Raw genomic sequence first — 21,789 nt, 5'->3', positions numbered from 1 at the left:
TTTGTCACATTTGCTTCTTTTTCTCTCAGAGAGTTGACTGCAGTTCCTTCAGTTTGGCACACTCCCGAATATTCTTTCTTCCCCCCACTCCCTTTCCTCTTGGATCTCATATACAATGCATTTCTCTTAGTTTTCTGGAGTTAGAACTTTCTGGGTACCAAGAGCCTTAGGCTTAGGCTGAAGGACTTTCACTTATTCATTTACACCCAGGATTGGACTCAGGGCCCTTAAGAGCCGCATCCCCAGGCCTTTTTATATCTTATTTATTTATTTATTTATATTATTCTTTAAAATTTTATTGTTGGTTGTTCAAAACATTACAAAGCTCTTGACATATCATATTTCATACATTAGATTCAAGTGGGTCATGAACTCCCATTTTTACCCCCTATGCAGACTGCAGAATCACATCGGTTACACATCCACGTTTTTACATACTGCCATGCTAGTGTCTGATGTGTTCTGCTGCCCTTCCTGTCCTCTACTATCCCCCTCCCCTCCCCTCTCCTCCCCTCTCCTCCCCTCCTCTCTTCTCTCTCTACCCCCTCACAGGGTCTCGCTGAGTTGCTTAGGGTTTCGCTTCAGTTGCTGAGGCTGCCTCTGAACTCTCTATCCTCCAGCCTGGGCCTCCCGAGCCGCTAGTTTACAGCTGGGTCTAAATCCACACCGCAGGAAACCACAGCCGCAGTAACGACGAACCACAGGAGGCCCGGCAGGGGCTGCTCCCAGACATCCCTTCTGTGCCCCGGTAGTTTTAAGCAGACACACAGGGAACCTTGCTCTTCCACGGAGGAGCTGGAGCTTTCTCTCCAGCGCTTTCCTCTCGGTGGTCTTGGAAGCTGGATCTGGGTCCGCAGTGCTCTCCTGGCTCCAAGAGTCGAGCGAGGATTCTCTCAAGGGCTTTACTGCTTTAAGAAGTGGCGGGGAAGCAGTCTCCAGGCCCAAGCTGGAGAGCCTCGCAGCTCGGGCCAAATGGGAGGCGGCCCGAGGGCGTAAGGGGGAGCATGCTTTTCCTTAGACACATATAACCTTGACGAGCAGGCCCTGCCAGCCTCCCTGGTGGTCTAGTGGTTAGGATTCGGCGCTCTCACCGCCGCGGCCCGGGTTCGATTCCCGGTCAGGGAAAGAGCTGCTTTTTATTTCCTTCCTCGGTTTCTTGTAGAAATTTGAATATTCTAATCACTTCTCCCATCTATCAGAAGCTTAAATTTTGAAAATGTACAAAAACGCAAAGGAAACCAAAGCTTATAATTCTACCAACCTGAAACTGTTTTTAATAGCCAGTTTAGGAAACAGAAAACGAAGAATTTGTGCTGTTTACGTACTATTTTTATTACCTGCTATTTTACAGTTAACAATGTATTTCTAACTTGCCAGTAGAAATAAATATTCAGAAACAGATTTATCTAAGTTTTGAAAAGATGAAGTGTTTACAAGGTTTGGAATTCAAATTTACAAGAAAGCACAATAAACCTGACTTTCGATCTACCATCTATTTTCCCTCTGATAATGCAACCACTGTTAAATTTCCTGATTATGTCACAGACTTTGTGCAAATGTTAAGTTCATGCATATATACATACCTACGTATATATTTACATCTCTTGCACAAACGGGAGCATTCTATTCACACTTCTCTGCACTTTGCCTTTTCTATTTAATAATATATTTTAGAAGTAGATTAACTTTGTGTATATCCCTATATATCCCTTAGGATAAATTTCTAAAAGTGGAATTACTACCTCACACCACCTATTCCATGGTTAAAGAATTAAACGCAAAAACTAAAACTATTTTAAAAACTACATGAAGACATTAGAGAATAACATTTTAGTTTTAGGCTAGGAATGACTTTTTCAAGATAAAAGCAAAGCAGAAATCATAAAGGACAAAACTGATAGAATGGCCTATAGAATAGAAAAATTTGCCTATCTAAAAATATCATAAATAATTTTAAAAGACAAATAATAAACTGTAGTCAGTAGAGAAAGCATAATACCCAATAGAAAATAGGCAAGATACATAACAAATTTCAAAGCTGATACAAATAACTGGTAAGCTTGTGGGAAATCATCAGCCCTAACAGTAATAATGCAAACCAAGGTAGGAGCGCTAGTTTTGCACTCCGCTTTTTAAAGGTGAAAGGAAAGACCCAGCCTGCGGGGAAGGCGGCGGTGCACCCTGTCTCCACGCACGCAGGCTTGGGAAGGTCTCCAGAGCTCTGCAGGCGCCCGTCTCCCCCGCCGCCTTCAGTCCCAGCGCCGGGCTGGGGAACCTTCCGAGTGGGTCCGCTGGGTTTCAGATGCTCCCTTCGCGAAGATGGAAGGAACTGGAATTGACTTTCCTTGAATCTGTCAAGTTTCTCTTCGCTTTTCTTTGGCTTTCTAGTGGAAATTTCTCTTAATGTCAATCTCAAAATGAACGGGAAGTTGCGGAGCAAGACCGTCCCAGGGAGTTCTCATAGGGCGACCGGGGAGCGGAGGCGCCCCAGCGCGTTGGTGGTATAGTGGTGAGCATAGCTGCCTTCCAAGCAGTTGACCCGGGTTCGATTCCCGGCCAACGCAGGCTTTCCCTTTTCCCACTCGCCCCCAAACTATCGGGCAAAGCCATTAACCTCCTTTGTCCTTGTCCCCTGTCCCGGCCCAGCTGGCTGAGCCACAATTCTCCTAGGGCCCTCCGTGGGGATGTGTCTCAAGTAGTTTGTTTTTCTGACTCTTCGGAGGCGAGCCTGATTCACTGAGGCTCAAGACACGTCCGTGGACACAAGCTCAGGCCGGAGCTCGGGCGCTGCTTGCCAAGGTGAGGGCGGGCACCGGCTCAGGAAGGTCCCCGCCTGCCCCGCGGCTCACCAGCCGCTCTCCTTCCGATGCCCCCACCCAGGGCCCAGGCCCGGGGCTGAGTAGGGAACTGCGGGCCAGGCGGCTGGCTCTTTGGAGAGGTAGAGGAGGGGAGCTTCTCCCTCCCGAGCCTCAGGCGGTCGGGGTCTGCGGCTGCCGCCTCCACCTCAGGTCAGCACCTGGGGGCGGCGGCCCCGCGCAGGACCTCAGAATCCCGTTGGATGTCGCAGCAAGACCGTTGAAGAGGAGCTGCCAGCGCGCGGAGGACTCGGAGGATGGGGTGGAACCGCGGGGGCAGGGCTTATATTTCAAGGAGCGCTAAATCCGGGCCCAGCTCGCTGCCTCCAGAGTGGCGCGCCGTGATCGTATAGTGGTTAGTACTCTGCGTTGTGGCCGCAGCAACCTCGGTTCGAATCCGAGTCACGGCAGGTGTGCGTATCCCCAGTTGGTGCGAGGCAGTGAGGTTCTTTTTTTTTTTCCACTCAAAAAAAACCACTCAAGATTGTAATCACTCGGAGGGCCCTTAACTTGACAGCAGGACCCAGGCAACGCAAGCAATGCCTATAGCAGCGTAAAGACAGACGTCCCTGCACCCGCCCCGCCCCGCCCGCCTCCCAGCCCCTGCGATCCCACAGCAGAGTCTGGGAGGCAGGCAGGGCCGCCAATCCGCCCCAGCTGCGGGCTCTGGTCCTTCGCTGCCTCCAGGCCTCAGGGCTCTCAGAGGGACTGTCTCAGGATTTCTTCCTATGCCGACTTTGGGAGGAAATAACTCCGAAGCAGAGAGGGCCACCCAGGCGCCCGGCTAGCTCAGTCGGTAGAGCATGAGACTCTTAATCTCAGGGTCGTGGGTTCGAGCCCCACGTTGGGCGCGTAGCCTTCCTTTTTGGCAGGGTCAGCTGTTAAGAGTATCTGTGAAGCCCAACCACAGCCCCTGTTGTTTTGAACTTAATTTCGCTATTGTCCACAGATCGCCTCCACCTTCCCCATTTCCTCAAACTGGACTAGAGTAGGAGATGCCCCAGCTTGCAGAGACCTCGGTGCTCCTTCACATCTGGCTTGGGGGAGGCGGGCGGGGCTGGCATCCCGGCGCCCTCTGCCCCTCCCAGGAAGGCCGGGCTGCGCGCTCCCTTCCGCGCTGGGAGCCACACGTTCCTCACCACGTGATTAGGGGAGGAGCTCAGGTGAGGGCGCTCGTGGGAGCTGGCGAGCCTTGGTCCCAGGGAGGATGGCTGCGAAGGGAAATTCGCCCTCGCACTGTGTGTGCGCAGACACGGCTGGAAGGGTAGGAGGTGCACTGAGAGCCCAGCGCTGGGGGAGCAAACCAGACTTCAGGAGCGGGGACAAAAGGGAGACCCCCAGACTCCAAGGGACTGAGAGACGCTTAACGCCGACAGCCGGGACTCGGGATGACTTGGGCATTTCCAGGGTCGTGGCGCTTCCGCTCTGTGACTACCAAGAATCGCCCCACGTCAGACAGATTCGGGTTTCTTGGTCTGAGGCGACGTGGGGGACAGCATGCGCTGTGGGGAGCCAGGGACAAGTCTGTTCCAACGCGGAGCCTTGGTAGAGTCCACCCAGAGACGGGAGGAACACTAGTACGTGCGACTCGGCCAACCGGCAGCCATTGTTGGTGTGGAGGGGCGTGGCCACGTGCGACGCGGGAGGGGCGTGGCCACGTGCGGCGCGGGAGGGGCGTGGCCACGTGCGGCGCGGGAGGGGCGTGGCCACGTGCGGCGCGGGAGGGGCTCCTCCCTCAACAGCAACTTGGAAAATGAAACCAGGGTTCGCAAAGCTGAGCGCAGCCATTTCCACCTGGCTGTCTAGTGAAGGACGAGTCAAGCGCACGGATCGGAAGACGTTTTCGGACAGGAGTGCCCCACACTTTGGCGTCCTGGCAACCTTTACAGAAACTGTTGAAAAAGAAGGGGTGAGCGAAGCCCACTTGGGATCCGTGAAGCCGAGGTTCTAACCAAAGAGGCCGAGGGCATCCCGAGGGGTGGCGACGCCCCGAGAAATACGTGACAGCTCCAGGGAGGCCTGGGGACCGAGGTCCCGACCCGAGCAGAGGTCTCTTAGGGGAAAAAGGGTACCGTTTCATTGTGCTGAGTGCAGATTTACAGAACTGGGAGAAATTGGTTATAGTTTGATAAAATAAATACCTGGGAAACTTAGCAGATGGAAAATCAAGATGATTATCACTGCCAAGGGAGAAATAGTGTACAAAAAGTGATGTGGTTCATCTCTTAACACAATTTAAAAGAATATATGTAATTATATATTAATGTATTTAAAAGTATATCAATATATTAACAATGTGGGACGACACAATATTAACATGTATGATATAGTAATAGTATAAGCATTAATCGCATCAAAATTATAAGTTTGTTAGTACATTAGAGCTCTTCATAGAAACCCAACTCATAGTTTATATGTATTGGAGAGGGAGGGATTTACTTTAAGGAACTGGCTTACATGATCGAGGAGGCTGGCAAATCCAAAATGTGCAAGGGTGGGCCAGCAGGCTGGAGACTCAGGGAAGAGCTGATCTTAAAACTTGAATCTGTAGGACGTCTAGAACCAGAAGTCCTTTTTTCTTAGGACATCTGTCTTTTTTCCCTTTTAAGTTCTTCAGCTGAATGGATAATCGGTTTTACTCAAAGACTACTGATTTAAATATTAACCTTCACAGCAACATCTAGACTGGAGTTTGGCCAAATACTTTGGTCCCATAGGCTGTCAAGTTAACACATAAAATTAACCATCAGAATTGGGAAGACAGAAGAATAGGAAATGTACGTGTATATATGTAGTGATAACTGTATGAGAAGCATACAAAAGAGATAAAAGTGCCTGAAATTAGAACACCAAGAAGTAATAATAATTATTTTTAGAGATGGAGATCAATAACCAGTTACTGACACAAATAATTTAAAGTGGCTACCTCTAGTTCCCCCCAAATTAAAACTAGAGTGGGATGTCGCTCAGTGGTAGAGCACTTGCAGTATGCACAAGGCCCTGCATTCAATTTCCAGCATAACACACACACCCAGATTAAAAATAGGACTACCATATGATCCAGCAATCTCACTACTGGGTATACATACAAAAGATATTAAATCAGTATGTCTAAGAGACATCTGTACTCTTGTATTTATTGCAGTACTATTCACAATAGTTAAGAAACAGAAAATTTAAGTATCCATCAACTGATGAATGGAAAAAGAAAAGGTGGTACATATATACTATAGAATACTATTCAGCCATTAAAAGAACAAAATCCTGTCATTTGTAACAATAACATGGCTAGGACTAGAGATCATTATGTTACATGAAATAAGTTAGGCATAGAAAGGCAGTACCTCATGATCTCACACTTATGTGGAATCTAAAACCTCTCATAAGGGCTAGGGATATGGCTCAGTGATAGAGCATTTGCCTAGCATGTATGTGTGAGGCACTGGGTTCAATTATCAGCACCACATAAAAATAAACAAAATAAAGCTATTGTGTACATCTACAACTAAAAATAAAATAATTTTAAAAAAACGATAAAAAAAAAAACCCTCTGATCGAAGTTGAGAGTAGAATAATGGTCACCAGAGGTTGGAGAAAGTATGAGGGAGAAATGGGGATAAATTGGTCAATGGGCATTCATTTATAGTTAGATAGGAGAAATAAGTTCTTGTATTTCATAGAAGCACAGTAGGGTGAATACAGATAACAATAATGTACCATGTGTTTAAAAAAGCTAGGAAAAAAGAATGTTTTTCTTTTGGAACGGGGGATTGAACTCAGAGGCACTTCACCACTGAGCCACATCCCCAGCCCTATTTTGTATTTTATTTAGAGACAGGGTCTCACTGAGTTGCTTAGGGCCTTGCTGTTTGCTGAGGCTGGCTTATGAACTCACTATCCTCCTGCCTCAGCCTTCCAAGCCTTTAGGATTACAGGTGTGCGCCACCACCCCTGGCTTGGATTTTTAATTTTTAACAATGACAGGATAAATATTTGAAGAACCATGTGATGCTTCAGAGTTGTATTGAAACATCACATGGTGCCCCATAAACATGTACAGTTTTTATGTATTAATTGAAAAAATAATAATAGTTACCTCAAGGGAGCAGGAAATGGGTAAGGGGATCAAAAGACAGTTGGTTTCCATTAAAAGCTTTATAAGAGTGTTGGGTTCTCTAAACCCTATGCTTGCATAAGCCTGATAAAAATACTAAATAAGGGGCTGCGGATGTGGCTCAAGTGGTAGTGCGCTCGCCTGGCATGCGTGCGGCCCGGGTTCGACCCTCAGCACCACATACAAACAAAGATGTTGTGTCCGCCAAATACTAAAAAAAAAATATTAAAAAATTCTCTATCTCTCTATATATTAAAAAAACCCGAAAACTAAATAAAATAAGCCTTTTTTGTATGTTGTGGTTTTTTCAAGTTATAGATATCCAACTTGACATGAGTACGACCAGTTAGTCATAACCACCATCTTGCTCACTAGATGACCCTCATACACATTTCAAACCCTATAGGATGAACAGTCATTAGGATAGCCCACAATTTAAAAGGAAAAAAAAAAAAAGATAGCCCAGATCCCAAGCACCACTGCCGCAGTCTGGCTGGGCACAAATCACGAGCCACTGAAGCAGGAACAAACTTTATTTTTAAACTGCAGGAAAACACTTCACACAGCTCCCGGGGAATCCTCCTGAAGGCGCCAGGAGGCTTGTCCAGGAATCCCCAGCCGGAAATATCTCTCCCGGAAATCCCTCCTCCTGCACTTCCCCAACCAATGGGAACTCTCGGGGAATCCCCGGAAATCCCCACGAGAACTGCAAAATAGTGCAAGAACTCAAAAGTTACTGCAGAGGCGGATAGTAATGCCTCGCCTGTCAATCAATACTGTTGGCAAAATGCCAGGGGCCATACAGACTCGGCTGTGGCTCTCAGCACACCACAAATAACAATAACAACAAAAGAGTACTTTACCATTTGTTGTCTTTTGAATTTCACAGGGGAATGGCTGTGTTGTGATGCCAAGTGACCTCCTCAGATTCACATAGGCCATGAAGGCAAATGTTCAAACTGAAGCCATTTGAGTCTTACTACCCGGTCTAGGGTACTTTATTACAGCAACCCAAGATGATTAGGACACCATCTAAAACTCTGAAAGGATCAAAATAAGACTTCACTTATTTTTAGGTAAATCTATTTGAGAATCTAACCTCCACTTTTGTTGTTTTGTGTGTGTGTGTGTGTGTGTGTGTGTGTTACTGTGGATTTAACACAGGATGATCTACCAGGGAGTTAGAGCACTTGCCCTGTTTTTAATTTTTATCTTGAGACAGGGTCTTCCTAAATTGCCAAAGCCAGCTTTGAACTTGCAATCTCCCCACCTCAGCCTTTAGAGTAGCTGGGACATGTTTGTGTCACTTTGCCCAGCTTGGCTTTGTTTTGCTTTTCTTTTTCTTTTTTCTTTTGAGAGTAAAGCAGATTTATTCAAGGAGGGCTATGGCAATAGTTTTAGGGACAGATGTAACAGAATCTTCCAGTGAGGTAAAGAGATTGGATTCAACTCCATTTACTTTTATTTACTATGAAAAATTCTCTTTGGCTACTTGCCCACCTTGCATTTCATAGCAAATACACATATCAGCATTATTGGGTGCAGAGCAGGCAGAACTGTGTTGTCTTGTTAGAGTCTGTAATCAAGTCTGGATGGCGCCTGGCAAAATGCCAGAGGGAGTGGTTTGTGAAGTAACAAAAGCGAGCCATTAAGTGTGGAGATTCCTGATTGGTTGACTGATGTATCTAGTTTACGCTAATTAGATAAGCTGTGTGGAATGTATAAATACTGCTCCTGTCCTGCAATAAAGGGCTCCCACTCCTGCTGTATCAATCTACACAAGTTGTTCGTCACCCCCCCCACACCCCTTATTTTGCTGCAGCCGGACTGCAGCATTGTCTGCAGGGCAGGCTGAACAGATGTTGGCTGCAAGATAGCCCACGCACTCAAACCCCACTCTATCTGGTCCTTTATCACCTGTTTGCCTCAAGTCTGAACATTCAACCCTGCTCAAGGCTGAACACTTAACCCCCCCTTGAGCCAAGAAGGCAGCTTGCAGACCCAGAGGCCCCATTAGATTTGGGCTATAAAAACTCCCTCCTGCCAGGCCCCCCTCTCTTTTGCTTTCTCTCTCTTGCTCTCTCTCTCTCTTGCTCTTGCTCTCTCTCTCTTTTCTTTTCTCTCTCTCTCTCTCTCTCTCTCTCTCTCTCTCTCTCTCTCTCTCTCTCTTTCTTTCCTTTCTCTTTGTTTCACTGCTGCAATAAAGATCTTTTGGTTGCTCCGAGTGTTGTGGTCACTTTTCTTTCAAGCATAGACCAAACAATTCCCTAAGAGCAGTAGTTACTGAGTCAGGAGAATGCAACTCTCCCTCTTAATGCCACAAGAAAATAAGGAAAACATCCATTATCTAAAGTTTCAAAATGATGAAAAGTTAAAGTCTTCTCTTTCCACATTTTATTTGACTCAGGACTGACCATGAAGGTCACACTCTGGAAGGTGAATTGGGTCTGGGCACTCTGTCAAAGGCCCAGAGGTGCAAGGTTACCTGTGAAGACCTCTATCAGCCACGAGACCAGCACGCTAGCTTCATAATAGAGGTTCAGAACATAAAAGTAACTAGTGAGTTTAAAATTAAAGAGACGTGACTCTCCATACCTTGTCGCCCAGCTCAGAGAGGCTCCTCCTAGCTCCTGCACCTAATGCAGTGGCCAGGTTAACACAGAGGCCAGCGAGAGAGAGGGGACACGCCAGGGAGTGAGCTTTTATTGGGGAACAAAAAATTCAAGGGAAAATTCCATCCAATGAAGGTGGAGGGGGACAGCATTCCAAGGTCAGGGTCAGTGACTGGACTTCAGGTCAGTGGTCAGGCACACCCCCACACGACAGGCTCTCGCACCTGGGACAGGGTGGGGAAGGCCCTGACACAGCTGTGCCTGAGCGCCTCTCGCCCGCCAGGGAGGTGACTCAAATCAGGTGCGGGAACGGCCTCCCACCCTCTATGGTCAGAAGAATGCGACCTCCAGTCTCTTGTGAGCCAGTTTCCCTAGTTCTCAGGGATCAGAGGACAAGAGTGCACAGCAGAGCCTCCCCGTAAGACGGAGAGCCACGTGGGACTGGGAGCAGCAGGTCGGGTTTGCACCAATGTCGGACATCTCATGCACCTGCAGGAAAGAGCCTTCCTCAGAGTGGGGCAGCGCGGGCCACCGCTCTGGACATCAGGGCAGTCCCACTTGCAGGCTTGCCCCGGTGACCGGGTGACGGTAGGAAGATGATCTCTGAATAATTACAACAGTGAACGTCAGAAGGGGTCTCACCTCCTCGGTGGAGCCAGGAAATGATGCCGCAGTCCGGCTGCAGCAGAATAATCGGGGGGGGGGGGGGGGGGGGTGACGAACAACTTGTGCACGTTGATACAGCAGGAGAGGGAGCCGTTTATTGCAGGACAGGAGCAGTATTTATACATTCCACACAGCTTATCTAATTAGCATAAACTAGATACAGCAGTCAACCAATCAGGAATCTCCACACTTAATGGCTCGCTTTTGTTACTTCTCAAACCACTCCCTCTGGCATTTAGCAGGCACCATCCAGACTTGTTTACGAACTCTAACAAAATGACACACAGCCAACAGTGCTAACGCTGATGCTGCCCCTGAAAATAGCGACAGTGGCTGGCATCCAGCAAGCGCTTACCAAGTCCTGGTCCCCACTGGTCCCCACTGGTCCCCACGGGCGGGCGTGGCGGAACCTATCCCAAGGCCCTTGCGGCAGAGCCGGGAACCACGAGGAGCTCCCCGCCACATCGGCCGGGGGACGCACAGCCTGCTCCGCGGCGAGTCCTGGCTGACCGGGGTCCAGAGGACTCTGCAGCTTAATGTCATGGACAGGTGACCTGAGATCACCTTTAACGGAAAAAGAGGCCGTCCCTGGGTGGGCTCGAACCACCAACCTTTCGGTTAACAGCCGAACGCGCTAACCCATTGCGCCACAGAGACCCGGGGCTGCGCGCGGCGGGTTCCTGTCTCCATCTGGGAAATGCGAGCGGCCTCGGGTTCGGGACCAGCCCCCGCGGCCGCCGTGCTGTCGGCCCGTCCGGACGTCGCTCGGGGCTGCGGTCCCCCGGGTCTGGCTGCCGGCCGCCGGCTCGAGGTCCGGCCCGGCTCCCCGCGGGCGCGCATTGCCTGCGGGGCCCGAGCCGACGGGCAGCTGGAGAGGCGGAGGAAGGGGCAGGAGCGGGGACCTCGGGTGTGCGTGGGGCCGGATGGCCGGCCGAGGCCCACAGAGCACGGAAAAGGCCACGAGCCTTGTTTCCCCTCTCGCCGCCCGCCGCGCCTCCTCCCCGACGGCCTCGACCTCCGAGCGGAGGCCTGGCGACTGGCCGCCCCGGCCGCCGCGTCCTCTTTGATCACGAGGAGCGCTGCCAGAGCCGGGTGGAAGCTGAGCCGTCCGCGTGACCCGAGCAGGCCTGATGGCACAGACCGCGCGAAGGACAGGGACGGCCGTGGCTTCGGTGCGACGTGACGGAGCCGACCGTCTTCCAGCGCTAGGGACCGTCCTGGCTCCCAGCGAGCAGCTGGGCGAACCCCAGGCACGTTCCTCTGGGCCCAGAGAAGAGGCGCACAACCCGCGGGGCTGAGGCTCCTGGGCCCCGCGGCACCGCGTTGCCCGGCATCTGCGTGGACGGTCACCCGGGCCTTGGGCCTCGCAGAGTAGCAGCCGCTAGTAAGTGACTTTGTAGGAATCTAGCTTGACCTGAGTAAGTCATCTTGGGTGCAACTGCCACTCTGCTGGTTAGGTGACCCTGGTACGCATTCCAAACTCTACAGAATAAAAGGATTCGTGTGACACCCCGACGCCCCACTGTTTCCTAACTGACGTTTGACACACCCATGGTTTTGACAGACAAAGCCCCCTTTGTCTAGCTCAGCAGATCAGTCCCCCCTCCTGCCCGAGTCCGGGGTGCGCCTTGTCTTGCTGCTACCCAAGACGGTTCTGTGCCTAAAAGTCACACCTTGTGCAGATCTGAACCTGTCGTCCTCTTTCTTCAGTCTCGCAGCACCTTCTCCGACACCAGGATTCAGGAAAAGATCGTGGCAGGTGGGACCTCTGGGGGTGGGGGGTTGAAAAAGGATCCTTTTACCCTGGATGTCCCTTCCTTCTTGGTTTCTTCTGGGAGGAGAGTAACAAGGGGCGATCCGGGAGAGGCTGGAGTGGCTTCCCCAGCATCTCACTCCATGCAGCAGTTTTTACCCACTTGCAATCAGAGCCTGAACCTTGACAGAATGCCCATCGGCTCCAAGAAGGAGGGACTCCGTTCAGCTCCGCAATTCTGTTTCTTCACATCAACAATGACCTGAAGAGGTTGCCTTCAGTCTTGACTCGGATTCTTTACATTTGAACAACTGATCTCGTGTTTCTAGGGAGAAGATAGGACAAGGTTTTGTTTCATCCTGCTCAGTTTAAAGCTCCAATATCTTGTAATTTCAAGATTTTGAGCATTGCCCAGAGTTCGGGGTATTTTTTTTTTTTTTTCTTCAGATTGGGTGCTGAAATTGTAGGGATCCCCGGTGGCCACAAGGAGGCGTATGATCCTTCCTTTGGAACTATGCTCTCAGAAAGTATTAATTAGCTAGTAATGATGTCCAGTAGTTGCAGTTTCCCTGAGGCCAGGGAAAACCTAAAATAATAATAATAATAATAATAATAATAATAATAATAATAATAATAATAATAATAATAATTGCCGCAACCCGGCTGGCTGGGCAAAATAACCGGGGGGGTGACGAATAACTTGTGTACTTGATACAGCAGGAGTGGGAGCCGTTTATTGCAGGACAGGAGCGGTATTTATACATTCCACACAGCTTATCTAATTAGCATAAACTAGATACATCAGTCAACCAATAAGAAATCTCCATACTTAATGGCTCGCTTTTGTTACTTCTCAAACCACTCCCTCTGGCATTTTGCCAGGCACCATCCAGACTTGTTTACGAACTCTAACATTCCCCTGGCAAAATGCCAGGTGTTATTTTGACTTGTTTACAGACTCTAACAAATAATAATATTACTACTACTACTACTACTACTACTACTACTATTATGTGTGGGAAGCCATTCTCGCACGTGATTGGGCACCTCCCTGACTGGGTGTGAGGCGTTCTGGCTAAACTGTGCCGAACTCATCCCCACCCTTTCTAGGTGCCAGAGCCCATCCGTGTGGGGGTGTGACTGACCATTGACCCTGAGACCGATCACTGACCCTGACCTTGGAATGCTGTCCCCCTCGACCTTCATTGGATGGAATTTCCCCCTGAATTTCTTGTTCCCCAATAAAAGGCCACTCTCTGGCGTGCCCTGCCTCTCTCTCCTGCTAGTCCTATGTAAACCTCGATGCCCCACCGGGTGGCTCCAGGCAGGAGCCAGAGGGGGAGCCTCTCAGACCTGGTCAAAGAAAAAGGTAAACTGAGTTTTGTGTGTTTATTTTGATCTCACTAGTAAACTTCTATGCTTAGAACCTCTACTATGTGCTGGGAGCCATTAGCCAAGTAGGTATGACAATTTCCTTGCCAGCGTACCCCATGTTGCTGACATGTTGCAGTGACATTGAATGTACGTGACCTTGCTCAAGGACCAAGGCAGATTAGGGTGTTCCCGGTTTTAAGATAATCGTGTTTAGGGCGTTCCCAGTTTAGGTTCCAGGTTTAAGGTTTAAGATTATTCCTGCTGGGAATAGGGCGTATCCTGCTGCCTGAGTTCCCCTTGAGTTCTCACGGGATTCAGACAGTATACTTTGGAGATAGAAGCCCAGTGGAGGTGGATTTGGGCAGAGAACGTGGATTTCCCCAGAACGTGATTGTAGACGGCTGGTGTGAGTTCGGGAATAAAGAGTTGCTGTTTGAATCTACAAGCTGTGTGGTGGCTCGTGATTGTGTGCCCAGCCAGACTGCGGCATTTGTGCCCAGCCAGACTGTGGCAACTATGAAGCTAGCGTGCTGGTCGCGCAGCTGAATTTTGGTGCCAGGGATTGAACCCAGGGACGCTCAACCACCGACTCACATCCCCAGGCCTTTTTATATATTTTTAAAATTTAGAGACAGTCTCACTAAATTGCTGAGGCTGGCTTTGAATTTGTGATTTTCCTGCTTCAGCCTCCTGAGCAGCTGGGATTAAAGGCATGCGCCAGGGCCCAGGCGGAAACCTAGAACAATTATTTTGAATCACTTCAATTCTAGAATCATCTAGGGTCAAGGCCTGAAGGGTTGGTGTATGAATTCAGCCTCTTCCCTCTTAGTCTTCCTCATTCTTTCCACTGTGGCTATGAAAGCTCTACAGATTAAAGAGTACTCTATTTCCTTTGTAACTATAAGCATTCTACTGGTTAAAACCACTATTTGGGAGCTGTGGATGTAACTCAGTGATAGAGCACTTGCCTAGCACAGGTGAGGCACAGGTTCAATCCTCAGTACCATAAAAAAATACATAAAAGATATGTAAAAAAAATTGAACTGGGAGTGTAACTCAATTGTAACACTGAGTTTGATCCTCAGCACCTCTTTATTTTTTTTTTCCCTGTGGGTCACGCCTGTAATCCCAGCGCCCGGGGAGGTTGAGAAAGGAGGATTATGAGTTCCAACCCAGCCTCAGCAGTTTAGCGAGGCCCTGTCCAAGCAAACAAACAAAATTCTGACAGTTGTTGTGAAGGCCTCAGCAGACTACCAAAGGGTCCTCTGGAATGAGGATATGCGCACATGGGGTAGATTTGAAAGACTTCCGGGGAACAGACCCTGGGCTCTGTGGCCTCCTACACAGGAATGGGAAAGAGAATAAGGCTCAGAGGAGGAATTGTGCCAACTTTCAGAATGGATTATTCCACATTAAGGTATTCCATGTAGCACTGCTTCTGACCAAGAACTCACTTGACAGTTGTAACGGGCTTTTGCCCATTGGTTCTATCCTTAGCTACATGGGATGGTGGAATGTCTTCTTGAAGATTCAATTTCAGTACCAGTTGGATGACAATACCTTGAGGACCTAGGTACTATCCCTCAGGACGTAGAATATGTCTAAATCAGTGACAAATGTTCAAAATCAAATGGTGAAACTTGAAGCAGTTCCTCTCATTACCACCAGTGACGCATTAATGGAAATTTTACTTCCTATCACTCTTCCTTTGGGCTCTGCTGATCTAGGAAAATCTTTGGTCTCAAGAGGGAAACGCTTCGACCAGTAGATGCAATAATGGTGTTTAAAATGGGCGTTGAGACTGCCATCTGGCCATCTTGGACTCCCTAGGACAGGGATTAGATTTCTTCTTTTTCTTTTTTTAATGTGGTGCTGGGCATTGAAGCCAGGGTCTTGTGAATGCTAGGAGAGCACTCTACCAAAAGAACTATATCCCCAGCTCTCACAGATTTCCAGTTATGAATATCCAGCTATGTCCTGTGACAACTGCATAAATGAGGACTGTGGTGCAATTATATTGTGTTAAGTTTGCTAAAATGGAGGTAAATTCTCTGTTGTAGGGACAGACGAAGCAAGGCACAGAAGACGGCGGGAAAGCTGGGATTGTGGCTCAGCGGTAGAGTGCTCGCCTAGCACGAGCAGGACCCGGGTTCGATCCTCAGCACCACATAAAAAAATAAAGGCATTGTGTTGTGTCCATCTACACCTAAAAAATAAATTTAAAAAAAAAAAGAAGAAGAAGACAGCAGGAAAGAGTTTTATTTGGCTGCAGCCAGGCTCAAAGGGCACAGATTTTGCTGTAATCAATCAATCCCCTGAACCCCGAGTTCAGGGAGTTTCAGAGTTTTATACCCAGTGTGTAAGGCGAGGGGTTCAAAAGTTCACAGTCTAAGTCTGAGAAGTTCACATAAAAGCAGCTTTTATCTTTCACTGTTCTGGATAAGTTAGCCCTTCAAGGACAACACCTGAGAAGGGGAGAGCTTCTTCTCCCCTTCCTTTCCTCCCCCTGCCAGCTGTAACCATGGAGCCCAGTTGGTAACTTATCCTAAAAATATATAGCTATTATGGCTTGCTTAGGTCACAAGAAACATTCACGAGATTTGAAAAGTAGAATCAAAGTGGCTCACAGTCTTTACCTTGTTGAGCTTTTTCTCATTCTGGGTCTGGGGAGTGTTCTGGCCCATGACGGAAAAGCGCCCCCTGTCGGACTTTCCTTTCACCAACCCTGGAAGACCCAGAAACGCTTGTGAGAAGAGCGGTTTGCGCCGATGCTTGCACCCCTACCCATTGTCCGCAGAAGGGAAAGAGAGAAGTGCAGGACAAAGACTGAAAAAAAACAAAGAGACAACACCCAAGACGCCACGAAGCGAAGCAAAACGAGAAATCTAGATCAAGACAACTACTACTTTTTAGTACCGTAAATGCCAGGGGAAAGCGCGAACGCAGTCCCCCACTACCACAAGTTATGCAGTCGAGTTTCCCACATTTGGGGAAATCGCAGGGGTCAGCACATCCGGAGTGCAATGGATAAGCCTCGCCCTGGGAAAACCACCTTCGTGATCATGGTATCTCCCCTGCCAGGTAAGTATGAGTTCCCCGCCTTCCCGCCCACCTCAGCCTCACACGCCCTTCACTGTACACACACGGTTACTTTAATTCACGCACTCCCGGGCTCTCTTGGCCCTTACACACAGCGGATACGACCCGTCTCGAGCAACATTCCTGCACTCGCTCCCACAACACGGGGAAATGCACCGCGTTTAAGCAGCAGGTGCCCAAACAGCAGCCCCTGCGCTGTCTCATCTACATAAACCACGCCCTATCTATGGCGTCATGCGTGGCGCCCTGCCCTACGCTACACGCCCCGCCCCACGTCCGCTCCTCCCTCTTCCACACGGTCCACCCCGCCAAGCAGCGCGCAGCTCGGGGCGGGGCAAGTGCCTTCGGCCTCAGCCTCTTTCCCTCACGCCCCGCCCGGTGTCAGGGCGGTGAGCAGAGCCCGGGCCTGGTCTCCCCGAACTGCGCAGAGAACAACTCCAAGGCTCTGTGCTTCCAAGTCGTGATCAAAAAGATCGATTTGAGCCGGGCGCAGAGGCACACGCCTGGGATCCCCGTTACTCCGGAGCCCGAGGCAGGAGGATCGCTCACTCGGCGAGACCCTGTCTCAAAATGAAAAGGGCTGAGGATGTTGCTCAGGGCCACAGCGTCCCCGGGAACGATTTTCGGAACTGAAAACACGCACGGTTTTATTCTGACTGGTTTCTTAACCCGTGTTTGGGTGAAGAGCGTATTGACCTCTTGCCAGGCTCATGGTAGGCAAAGGCTCTATGCCCACTCTATGCCCGACCCTTACCTCCCAGGATTCTTGCTGTAGACAGACAAGTTCTCAGACATTATCTAGCCTAAGGCGAGGAAGAAGAACACTTCTATATGTAAAGGGTGCTCAGATATCAATTGTTGGAAATCTGTCCAAACTTAGGATGATTCTTGCTAAAACTGAGGGATAGAATTGAATTGGGAAGCGCAAAAGCTAAAGAGAGCTGGGAAGAGGATTAGAAGCTCCAGTAGAGCTGGTCTCAGTGGCACAGGCCTTTAATCCAAGCTGCTTGAGAGGTTGAGGCCAAAGAATCACAAATTCAAACCAGCCTCAGCAAATTAACTTGTCCCTGTTTCAAAATAAATAAAAGGTTGGGAATGTGGCTCAAGGTCAAGCACCTCTGGGTTATAATCCAAACCAGCCTCAGCAAATTAACTTGTCCCTGTTTCAAAATAAATAAAAGGTTGGGAATTGTTAGAGTCTGTAAACAAGTCAAAATAACACCTGGCATTTTGCCAGGGGAATGTTAGAGTTGGTAAACAAGTCTGGATGGTACCTGGCAAAATGCCAGAGGGAGTGGTTTGAGAAGTAACAAAAGCAAGCCATTAAGTGTGGAGATTCCTGATTGGTTGACTGATGTATCTAGTTTATGATAATTAGATAAGCTGTGTGGAATGTATAAATACTGCTCCTGTCCTGCAATAAACGGCTCGGCTCCCACTCCTGCTGTATCAATCTACACAAGTTCTTCGTCACCCCCCAGTTATCACCCCCCAGTTATTTTGCTACAGCCGGACTGCGGCAGGGAATGTGGCTCACGGTTAAGCACCTCTGGGTTATAATCCTTGGTACCAAAAAAGAAATAAAGACAAAAACTTGAGTAGAATTTGGTTAACGTGATAAGCTTTGGGGTTAGGTCTGGAGCTCAGTGGTAATGTTGTACCTGCTTTGGCATTTGAGTCCCCAGGTTCTGATACTGGTTTTGGAGAACAGAAACTGGTCCCTGTTCCCCAGTGTTGAAAATTGAACTCCTGAGAAACTCCAAGTCAATCAGAGAAAGCAAGTTTTATTTAAGAAAGAAAGTGATTGCCGCAGTCCGGCTGCAGCAAAATAACGGGGGGGGGGGGGGGGGGGGAGGGGGGGTGAGGAAGAACTTGTGTAGATTGATACAGCAGGAATGGGAGCCCTTTATTGTAGGACAGGAGCAGTATTTATACATTCCACACAGCTTATCTAATTAGCATAAACTAGATACATCAGTCAACCAATAAGGAATCTCCACACTTAATTGGTCACTTTTGTTACTTCTCAAACCACTCCCTCTGGCATTTTGCCAGGTACCATCCAGACTTGTTTACCAACTCTAACATTCCCCTGGCAAAATGCCAGGTGTTATTTTGACTTGTTTACAGACTCTAACAAGTGATAGTGACAGACTCTTCCAAGAGAAGGGGCCCAAGAGCTGGGTGTCCGTGGGAGGAGGAGCATCTCACTATTTTGTAGACCCTGGAATCCCTCTTTTAATTATTGTCTTCTCTTTCCTTTTCTGTGTATGTGCCTAAGTGCGGGGAAGCAGAAGTTAATTGTTAGCAATCTGGAGTGCCCAGGAGCAGGATCACAGAAGCTAAAAACCCATGCTCCTGTTTGGTAGCCAGTGATGATCGCTCATCATCCTCTCTGTGTTACCGCTGTTTACCGGTGACAGTCCTTGCTTCCCCAATGTTGAAGTATAACACCAGAGAAGCACGCAGAGGCAAGGTCAGAGTGGAAAGTAGAAGTTTAGTAAAGGACAGCAGAAAAGACTTTCCCGGAGGAAGGAAGGGGACCCAAGAGGTGGAATCCCTGGAAGGGCAGTTGTCTCCCCTTTTTTATTGATAAGGACTTCTTTAGCTTTCCCGCATTTCTGTCACATTCCTGTCCTTTGTTCTGTCAAGGGTGGGGCACAGGTGGGCCAAAGGGGTAATCTGGGCAGGAAGGACTTTTGGGTCAGCATCTTCAAGTTTGCTGGGAGCTGTTTCATTGACACTTCTTTGGGATGGGCTCTGGGCCTTGGGGACATTAACATTCCAAGAGTTGTTCTGCTTTTTCCAGACTTCATTCTCAACATGGCCTCCATTTTGGATCTTACTCGATATTAGACCCGATTTACCTAACTACACTGACTATCTTTGAATCTGGCTTCATCTGGACCCTCCATCATACCTTAGCAACCCTGACTATCTGGCATTGGTCCTCAGTCTCAGGCCAGGAGGAGGTACGGAGATTGCTTTTTGGCAGAGAAAGCATGTGGGGGTATGACACAGTAGGCTCATTTCAGATTCTCTGAATTTGGTGTTCCCACCATTCTCATCTACCTGTCTTCTTACAGTTGGATGCTGTAAGAACAAAAACAGAAACTCAAAAGACCCATTTGGGGGAATGCTAATTCTAGGGGCCTAGAATTCATTGGCTGCTAGTGAATTCCAAGTGAATAAAACCGTGCGTGTTTTCAGTTCCGAAAATCGTTCCCGGGGACGCTGTGGCCCTGAGCAACATCCTCAGCCCTTTTCATTTTGAGACAGGGTCTCGCCGAGTGAGCGATCCTCCTGCCTCGGGCTCCGGAGTAACGGGGATCCCAGGCGTGTGCCTCTGCGCCCGGCTCAAATCGATCTTTTTGATCACGACTTGGAAGCACAGAGCCTTGGAGTTGTTCTCTGCGCAGTTCGGGGAGACCAGGCCCGGGCTCTGCTCACCGCCCTGACACCGGGCGGGGCGTGAGGGAAAGAGGCTGAGGCCGAAGGCACTTGCCCCGCCCCGAGCTGCGCGCTGCTTGGCGGGGTGGACCGTGTGGAAGAGGGAGGAGCGGACGTGGGGCGGGGCGTGTAGCGTAGGGCAGGGCGCCACGCATGACGCCATAGATAGGGCGTGGTTTATGTAGATGAGACAGCGCAGGGGCTGCTGTTTGGGCACCTGCTGCTTAAACGCGGTGCATTTCCCCGTGTTGTGGGAGCGAGTGCAGGAATGTTGCTCGAGACGGGTCGTATCCGCTGTGTGTAAGGGCCAAGAGAGCCCGGGAGTGCGTGAATTAAAGTAACCGTGTGTGTACAGTGAAGGGCGTGTGAGGCTGAGGTGGGCGGGAAGGCGGGGAACTCATACTTACCTGGCAGGGGAGATACCATGATCACGAAGGTGGTTTTCCCAGGGCGAGGCTTATCCATTGCACTCCGGATGTGCTGACCCCTGCGATTTCCCCAAATGTGGGAAACTCGACTGCATAATTTGTGGTAGTGGGGGACTGCGTTCGCGCTTTCCCCTGGCATTTACGGTACTAAAAAGTAGTAGTTGTCTTGATCTAGATTTCTCGTTTTGCTTCGCTTCGTGGCGTCTTGGGTGTTGTCTCTTTGTTTTTTTTCAGTCTTTGTCCTGCACTTCTCTCTTTCCCTTCTGCGGACAATGGGTAGGGGTGCAAGCATCGGCGCAAACCGCTCTTCTCACAAGCGTTTCTGGGTCTTCCAGGGTTGGTGAAAGGAAAGTCCGACAGGGGGCGCTTTTCCGTCATGGGCCAGAACACTCCCCAGACCCAGAATGAGAAAAAGCTGTGTTAGACCTTAGATCCTGAAGGACCTGCGGTTGCTCCTGGCCTACCTGCCCGGCCCTGCCCTTTCCGGGGTGTAAAGAGTAGGCGGTTTGGGCTGGGAAGGGGGCTCAAGCGGTAATGCGCTCGCCTGGCCTGTGCCGGGCGCTGGGTTCCGTCCTCTGCACCACATAACATAAAGATGTTGTGTCCACCGAAAACTGAAAAATATTAAAAAATTGTCTCTCTCAAAAAAAAAAAAAAAAAAAAAGAGTGGGCGGTTTGCAGAAGCCTGAATTTGTTCAGTGGACGGTACTCTGTAGTGCGGTTACTTGGTCTTTACTGCAGCGAATGTGATTCTTGCAATGAGGGGGAAACGCCCATATGTAGAGACTTCAGGAACATTCCGAAGTCTCATTGTACTGGAGCCCCAGGGCACAACTAATCTAGTTGAGCAAAGCAGAATCTGTATCTAGAAATAATTGACTTTTCTTGGAAAGAAGGTATTGACTTGGGATACTTGCAGTGATGGTTCTAATAGCAGAACTAACAGGTTCATCATGTGTACAGGAACAGCTCCGCCCTGATATCTTGCGATCTTGCTCATATTCTCAGGCCACCCGGGTCACAATTCTCTGCTGTCCTCTCAGGAATATATAATAGGAACTCTTGAACAGGAGCCAGGACCACATTCATCTCCTGGGGCTTCCACTAGGGCAGTTTTCCTACCGACCTCCTCCTTTTCGTCAGACTTCAGTGATGGCTGCCTTGCTAGCACATCCTATGTCCTTTTCGGAAATGCCTTTAGATATCATTCTAAACCATCCTTTACACCTAAAGCCACCTCTTCAAATTTAAGGTTTCTTTTTCCTTCCTGTCCCCAGCCCTTGCTTATTGCCTTCATAGTCAGAAAGGAGTGCTACCCTCTCAGTCTCATTTTCCCCTGACGTGCATCAGTGGCCTGACAAATCGTGGATGTTCCTTGATATCCCTTCTCCTCAAATGGCAGTACATATTGTAAACAGTTATTGTTAACTGTCGGAAG

The 21,789-nt window shown here is 49.1% G+C and overlaps 7 non-coding genes across 7 annotated transcripts; 5 read left to right on the top strand and 2 right to left on the bottom strand.

Moving 5' to 3' along the window:
• The first annotated feature begins 1,053 nt into the window (after window positions 1-1,053).
• Trnae-cuc (transfer RNA glutamic acid (anticodon CUC)) lies at window positions 1,054-1,125 on the top strand. Its single transcript has one exon. It is a non-coding gene; the product is annotated as a tRNA-Glu (tRNA).
• Window positions 1,126-2,492: 1,367 nt separating this feature from the next.
• Window positions 2,493-2,564, top strand: Trnag-ucc (transfer RNA glycine (anticodon UCC)). Its single transcript has one exon. It is a non-coding gene; the product is annotated as a tRNA-Gly (tRNA).
• A 629-nt stretch (window positions 2,565-3,193) lies between these two features.
• On the top strand, window positions 3,194-3,265 carry Trnah-gug (transfer RNA histidin (anticodon GUG)). Its single transcript has one exon. It is a non-coding gene; the product is annotated as a tRNA-His (tRNA).
• Window positions 3,266-3,633: 368 nt separating this feature from the next.
• Trnak-cuu (transfer RNA lysine (anticodon CUU)) lies at window positions 3,634-3,706 on the top strand. Its single transcript has one exon. It is a non-coding gene; the product is annotated as a tRNA-Lys (tRNA).
• Window positions 3,707-10,830: 7,124 nt separating this feature from the next.
• Trnan-guu (transfer RNA asparagine (anticodon GUU)) lies at window positions 10,831-10,904 on the bottom strand. Its single transcript has one exon. It is a non-coding gene; the product is annotated as a tRNA-Asn (tRNA).
• A 5,395-nt stretch (window positions 10,905-16,299) lies between these two features.
• LOC124079962 (U1 spliceosomal RNA) lies at window positions 16,300-16,463 on the bottom strand. The gene has a single exon (XR_006847542.1). It is a non-coding gene; the product is annotated as a U1 spliceosomal RNA (small nuclear RNA).
• A 3,859-nt stretch (window positions 16,464-20,322) lies between these two features.
• Window positions 20,323-20,486, top strand: LOC124079961 (U1 spliceosomal RNA). Its single transcript, XR_006847541.1, has one exon. It is a non-coding gene; the product is annotated as a U1 spliceosomal RNA (small nuclear RNA).
• Window positions 20,487-21,789: the final 1,303 nt, after the last annotated feature.

This window comes from Marmota monax, unplaced genomic scaffold (assembly GCF_021218885.2).
Source record: "Marmota monax isolate L192 unplaced genomic scaffold, Marmota_monax_Labrador192_F-V1.1 WCK01_AAM20220418_F8-fsc00320, whole genome shotgun sequence".
NCBI lineage: Eukaryota > Metazoa > Chordata > Mammalia > Rodentia > Sciuridae > Marmota > Marmota monax.
The sequence above is the reverse complement of the archived record's forward strand: the minus strand, read 5'-3'. Positions and strand labels throughout refer to the sequence as shown.